Raw genomic sequence first — 7,100 nt, 5'->3', positions numbered from 1 at the left:
GTGTTATGAAGTTGAAGTTTAAGAGAGAGTAAATGCTGTTCTGAACTGAGAGCTGACACGCAGCTGTGGTGACTAGATGGCAGTTTCAGAGAGTATTGGAAATTTGAAAATATGTATAATTTGGCTGTGAAATGGATACATGAGTTGGTTGCTGCTTTGACAAGAATTCAAACTGAACCAATCATTTGAATTATGCCCCAGGATACTAAAACCCAATCGCGTTTGTATTTATTGTTTTTGCAAACATACAACCAGTGAGACGATCTGATGTTGGGGTATTAAAAAAAAGCCGGCATTTAGAAAGTCTGACAGAGCAACTGTTATTGAGAGAGTAACTGCTATCAAGAAAGACTGCCATTCAAAAACACTCTCTGTCAGAGGTATCTTCTTCATATGAAATATCTTCACAGTAAAAGGCAGAAAGCAACCCAGAGAGATCTTCAGCCAAAAGAAGATAGGCACCGGAGACGACAACCACTGTATGGTTTTGAAACTAAATTGATGTAATGTTAATATGTTTTTTTATTGGAAGAGTTCATTGTGATAGAATTGTAGGCAGACAATAAGCAGTTAAGAGAGGGAGGAAGGAGCTTAGAGTTGTGAATTGTTGTTTAATCTTCACTTTTAGAGTTAAGGAATAAATTAATGTTATTTTCTCTACATAGTGGAATTTGGATGTTCTCTATTACTCATATTTTAACAGATTATGAGGTGAGGTTAACTTTTTTGGGTGTTTCGTTTAATTAACAGAGGAGTTCACCACCGTGTCATAATACAATCCATAAAGCCACAGTCTCATCACAGAAGACAGAATGATGCATCCTCAGGAGATGAGTGACTGGGCTCGCAGCAATGATGAGCTGTCAGAGTAATAATGGGCATGGTGATTGGCCATTGGTGTTGGTGTGATGATGTTGGCGGTCAGGCAGAGGAATTATGGTATGAATGCCAATAGGATGGGAATGTTGGTGAGGGAGATATGAGAAAGAGAATGATAATGTACATGGAGACTGGACATGGAGATGTGCATGCTGGGTTTAGAGTGATGGTGGGTTAGGTATGGAGAGCTATGATGGCCATGGTAACTGACCAATGGGATGCCAGTAATGTTGGATTCTGGGAATGGCCAATAGGATGTGGGAGATAGTGCAGAGGAGGTTTGGTGATGAACATGGAAACTCGCCAATAACATAGCAGTGATGGTGAGGTGGGCAGTGGGACACAGGATGAAGGATGTGGATACTGTATTTCGGAGTTTTAATTCAGAAATCTTTTGAGGTATCAAGTGGATTCAGTGAACAGTTAGGAAGGCAAATGCAATGTTTGCATTTGTTTTGAATCGACTAGAATACAAGAGCAGAAGTGAACTGTTGAGGCTGTACAAAGAGATTGTCCAATGGGATGAGAGAAATGGTGTGGGAAAGTGAGAGTAATGATGGACATGGTGTGTGGAATGAGGATGGTGTGGAGGTTTGGAACAGTGTAGGGATGGGGATGATATGAGATATGTGATAGTGTGGAGGATGAAGACAGGGGATGGAGATTGTTAAAAATCACACGGCACCAGGTTGTAGTCCAACAGGTTTATTTGGAAGTACCAGCATTCGCAGCACTGCTCCTTCATGAGGGAGCTGTGGAGCAGGACTATAAGACACAGACTTTATAGAAAAAGATCACAGTGTCATGCAACTGAAATGATATGTTGTACAAACCTAGATTGCTGTTAAGTCTTTCATCTTTTAGAATGGGCTGCAGGTTTCAGTTCATTGATATGTAAATCACAGAACTTCTTTCAAGTCACATGCTTGAGATAACTTCAGGTTTTATTAGAAAAGAGATGACATTTCAGGTCAGACAATGCATTAACTGTGTGAAGTTAGAGCCTGTCTGTATCTTAATCTTGAGCCAGACTGGTTCTATTTCCAAAGTAGGAATTTGTAAAATGTTACATGGATTGACTGCCTGCATTGACTGCTTGCAAATTGTGTGCTTTTTGAACAAAATAGAATCTATCTGCAATTACAATACTGTAAACGCAAAATCACCCCATAGACTTATATGAGTGTGTGCGTGCACGTAAGTCTCAGAGACTCTGAATGATTTTATATGCGTAAAGACTGTGAGTGTGTGCATGTAAGTGTTAATGCTTGTGAGAGGGTGTGTTTGCGTGTGTGCATTCTAAGTGGAGTGTGTGCATGAGTATGACTGAGAATAAGCCTGTGAGAGAGTGTGTACATGGGTGTGAGTGTGGGTGGTGTATGTGTGTGTCTGATCGGGTCCATGTGAGTATGTAACAGTGTGTGGCTATTGTGTAGTGCGGTCCCTTGAAGTGTGGCATGAACCCAAAATCCTGGAGAGGCTTCGGAGGCCAGGCGAGGTGTCCTCGAAGGATGTCCGGGGGGCGTGGCTTGGTTGCCCGGGGGCGTGGCTTGGAAACTGGGTGAGGCGTTCGGGGTCGGGGCTTCGTTGCCAGGGCGGGTAATAAGTGGGCGGGACTTGGTGTCCATGGGCGGAGGGCGAGGCTTCAGGGGACAGATCTGAGTATCTGGGAGTGAGGTCGAGGGGCGGGGCTACGTGTCCCGTAGTGACGTCAGGGGCGGGGCTACGTGTCCCGTAGTGACGTCAGGGGGCGGGGTTCTCAGCGCAATGGCGGTGGTGGTGGTCGCTCTCGGGTTGCAGCTGGAGCGAGCGGCGGTGGCGGCTCCCGCTCGAGCAGGTACGGGGTGGGCAGATTCATGCCCCTGTCACCCGGCCATTGTCAGCAGTGATGACCCATGTGCCCCTGCATTAACCCCGTCTCTCTCTCTCTGGGCCTGAAGGTTGGCGGTTGATGTCGGCCTCGGCTGAAGCCTCGATAGCCCCGGACACGCGAGAGAACGAGACGGTCTCGCCGCGATTTGTGAACCGCAACCCCCGGAACCTGGAGCGTCTTGCGCTGGCGAGGAAGGACAACGGCTGGCAGAGCACCTGGCCGAGGGGCAGCTACTGGCACCGGTGAGCACCGGACACCACATGGGACAGCACAGTACAGGCCCTTCGGCCCACCATGTTGTGCTGAGCATTTATCTAACATCAACCACATCTACACACCCTGCAAATTACTGCCGTCCATGTGCTTGTCCAGCAGTTGCTTAAATGTCGCTAATGTCACTGACTTTTCTTCCCCCGCTGGCAGTGCATTCCACACACCCACCGCTCTCTGAATAAAGAACCTACCTCTCACATTGCCCCTATACCTTCCTGCAGTCACCTTAAAATTATGACCTCTTGTGTCACCCATTTCTGCCCGGGGGTGGGGGGTGGGAAATTCTCTGGCTACCTACTCTGTCTAAGCCTCTCATTAACTTGTACACCTCTATCAGAAAAATCCACTCCATTTTCCTTCGCTTTGTCCTTGAATGTATCTGTCCGCTTCCCCCTCTTCCAGCTTCTGCCCTCAGTTTGTCAACAGCATTCCGATACAAAGTTAAAAATCACACAACACCAGGTTTATTTTACAAAAAAAACTGAGAGTAATGTTGTAATGAGTGAAATCCGGAAACATTTCATTTGAAATAAGATGGAAAACCAAGGAATTCTGCCATGACTCTCGGTTTTTTGAACCGTGATCGACTTGACTCCTTTATCCTCCTGGGCGCATCTTCAACTTCAAAGTTGTGTCTGCACTCCAGAGGTCTGGCAACGTTCGAAGCCGGGTTAACGGCTTGGAAGGCAGCTATGCTCACCACTATACCACCATCGATGGCAGTGCATTCCACCAGCAATAGTAGTTCTTGACTCTAAATTTCGTTGTTGTTTTGTTGGAAATTTTGCAGTGAAATATGAGAATTGAGAAATCATAAAAGATCGAGTTTTATTGAGTGGATCGGTCTCATGATGCTCCGCCTCACTTGTTAATACACACAAAGTAGCATTTCGGACTTCTCATCATCTGAAACCAATCAGTAACAAAAACAGTACGAAAATCCCAGGGCAACCCTGGACTGATCACACAATTAAAAACTTGTGAGGTTCTCAGAAAGGGTCACCGGTCCGAAACGTGAACTCTGATTTCTCTTCATACAGGTTTTCCACCGACTTCGGATTTGGTTTCTGATTTACAGCATCCGCAGTTCTTTCCGGTTTTAAAACTTGGGGAGGGTTTTTGGAAGACAAATGGGCAAAAAAAGAATCGGTTAGACTGAGGCCACGCTGCAGTAATTGTGGAGAGGAGGGAATTCCGGGTAACAGTTCGGGAAGCAGAACCCTCTCGAGGAATATGTATTAATTTGAATTTCGATCTCGTTGATAGAATTGCAGTTTTCTCTTTTACTTTGCTGAAGAGGGGGAGCTATCAGTCAGCAGTATGGGGTTTTCACGGGAGGGCATGATTTGGAGATACCATTGTTGAACTGGGGTATGCAAAGTTAAAAATCACACAACACCACGTTATAGTCCAACAGGTTTAATTGGAAGCACTAGCTTTCGGAGCGCTGCTCCTTCATCAGGTGGTTGTCCGAAATCTAGTGCTTCCAATTAAATCTGTTGGACTATAACCTGGTGTTGTGTGATGTTTAACTTCACAGAAGGGGGTAGTCATGGGCAGCTGTTTCGTGAAGGTCGCTTCCACTGATGTGGGAAGGCAGGGCACGCAAAACCCTCCCTGCCCTAGATAGGTAATCTGAACCAAGATGGGCTTTCCAAGGTCAAGGGGTGCAGAGTGCTGAGGCCGCTGTCATAATTTAGTTCCCATGGGTCCCAAGTCCTTGGGATGCTGTGGCGCCCTGGTCCCAGCTCCAGGAAAGTATGCAGAACCTGCTACTGCTGCAGACGATGGGGGTCGATGTCACGCAGGACCTTAAGGAGTTGAAGGGCCAGCAAGCCTCGCTCATAGCCTTGGAGGCCACCAAGATAATCTTCCGGTCCAGGGTCCACTCGGTGGAGCAGGATGAGACGTGCTCACGTTTCTTCTTCCAGAAGGTGTACAAAGAGAGCTCTGTGATCAGCAGCCTGAACCATGAAGATGGCTCGATAACGTCATCTCAGGCTGACATCATGAGGATCAGTAAATCCTTCTATGCCAGTCTGTATAACGCGAAGCTGACCGACAGCTCGGCCTCCCAGTGGTTGCTCTCCTCTGTCACGGAGGTCTTAGATGACAGAACACACGAGAGGCTGGACCAGCCGCTATCTCAGGACGAGCTGACCAAGGCCCTCAAGTCCTTCGAAAAGAATAAAACTCCCGGAAGTGACGGTTTACCGGTCGAGCTCTATTCCGCTCTGTGGGACTTGATTGGCCAGGACTTGCTGGAGGTGTCTGGCAGTATGATTCGGGCAGGTACCATGAGTGAATCCATGAGGAAAAGCATCATCACCCTCATCTACAAGCGGAAGGGGGAGAGGGAGGAACTCAAAAATTGGAGACCAATCTCACAGTTGAATGCGGATTCCAAAATTCTGTCAAAGGTAATCGCCAACTGGGTCAGGTCTGCTCTGGGGTCAGTGATTCACCCTGACCAAACCTGTGCTGTACCGGGCAGGAAGATTGCTGAGAGTCTCGCACTCCTCAGGGATACGATAGCCTGCGTGCAGGACAGAGGGTTGGACACCTGCCTGATCAGCCTGTACCAGGAGAAAGCCTTTGACAGGATATCACACAGGTATATGAGAGATGTTCTCTCCAAAATGGGCCTTGGGGAGGGAATCTGCATTTGAATCAGACTGCTCTACACCAACATTATCAGTGCAGTCTCAATCAATGGGTGGGAATCAGAGAGGCAGGGCTGACCTCTCTCTCCTGCCTTGTTTGTGTGCTGCATAGAGCCATTTGCTGAGTCCATCAGGAAGGATGCGAGCCTGAGAGGGGTGACTATTCCTGGCAGGGGGGGCCTGCAGGTTCAGGCCTCCCTGTTCATGGATGACGTCGCCATTTTCTGCTCGGATCCACTGTCCGTGCGCAGGTTCATGTGCATATGTGACCAGTTCGAACGGGACTTGGGGCCAAGGTAAACCGAGGCAAGAGCGAGGCCATGCTCTTCGGGAACTTGGCCGACCAATCCTTGATCCCCTTCACCGTCATGTCTGACCACCTGAGGTTGCTGGGTATTTGGTTCGGGAGGGGCTGGGGCATGAGCCAAGTCTTGGGAGGAGCGTATCAGCAAAGTGAGGCAGAAACTGGGCAGATGGAAGCTACGGTCGCTCTCCATCACGGGAAAAACCTGGTCATCAGGTGTGAGGCACTATCATTGCTATTATATGTGGCAGAGGTTTGGCCTATTCCCAGAACATGTGCCACTGCAGTCATCTTCCAGTTTATATGGAGGTCAAAGTTGGACCGGGTCCGAAGGGACTCGTTGTACAAAGATCTGGGCAATGGGGGAAAAAATACACCCAATGCCACCATCACCCTGATGGCCACCTTTGTGTGTGGCTGCATCAAGCTGTGTGTGGATCCCCGGTACGCAAACACCAAGTGTCACTGCGTCCTGAGGTTCTACCTATCCCCGGTGTTGCGAAGGATGGGCCTGGCCTCGCTGACACGGAACGCTCCGACTAGTTGGACCGTTTCGTATCACCTGTCCTTCGTGGAGAAGTTTGTGAAGAAAAACACCTTTGACCACAAGTAAATCAGGAAGTGGTCAGCACGTAGTGTCCTTGAGACCCTTCAGGAGAAGGAGAGTGCGGATCCTATCGAGCCGTTCCCTGAGCAGACTGTCAAAGTCATTTGGCAGAATGCCTCATCGCCAGAACTTTCCAACAAGCACCAAGACATGGCTTGGCTGGTGGTGAGAAGGGCTCTGCCTGTGAGATCCTTTATGTACACCCAGACTCTCTGCTGCATCGCATGCTGACCTCGAAGCGGCTGCGGGGGGTGCGGGGTGGGGGACGAGACTGTCACACACCTCCTTCTGGAATGTGCCTACACAGAAGAAGTCTGGAGAGGAATGCAGTGGTGTTTGTCGAGGTTCGTCCCGAGCAGTGCCGTGACGCAGGACTCCGTGCTCTACTGCCTGTTCCCCGGAACTTACATCGAGATCAACATCAACTGTGCCTGGAGGATCATCAACTCGGTGAAGGACGCTCTCTGGGTGGTCCGAAACCAGTTGATCTTCCAGTTGAAG

General features: G+C 48.6%; 1 long non-coding RNA gene across 1 annotated transcript; it reads left to right on the top strand.

Annotated features, from left to right (window-relative positions):
* Positions 1 to 2,650: 2,650 nt before the first annotated feature.
* LOC140486127 (uncharacterized) lies at positions 2,651 to 3,861 on the top strand. The gene is made up of 2 exons (XR_011962526.1): positions 2,651 to 2,716; positions 2,820 to 3,861. It is a non-coding gene; the product is annotated as an uncharacterized lncRNA (long non-coding RNA).
* The last annotated feature ends 3,239 nt before the right edge of the window (positions 3,862 to 7,100 follow it).

The sequence above is a fragment of the Chiloscyllium punctatum genome, chromosome 15, assembly GCF_047496795.1.
Source record: "Chiloscyllium punctatum isolate Juve2018m chromosome 15, sChiPun1.3, whole genome shotgun sequence".
In the NCBI taxonomy this organism is placed as follows: Eukaryota; Metazoa; Chordata; class Chondrichthyes; order Orectolobiformes; family Hemiscylliidae; genus Chiloscyllium; species Chiloscyllium punctatum.
Note: the sequence above shows the minus strand (reverse complement) of the source record. Positions and strands in the feature narration are given on the sequence as shown.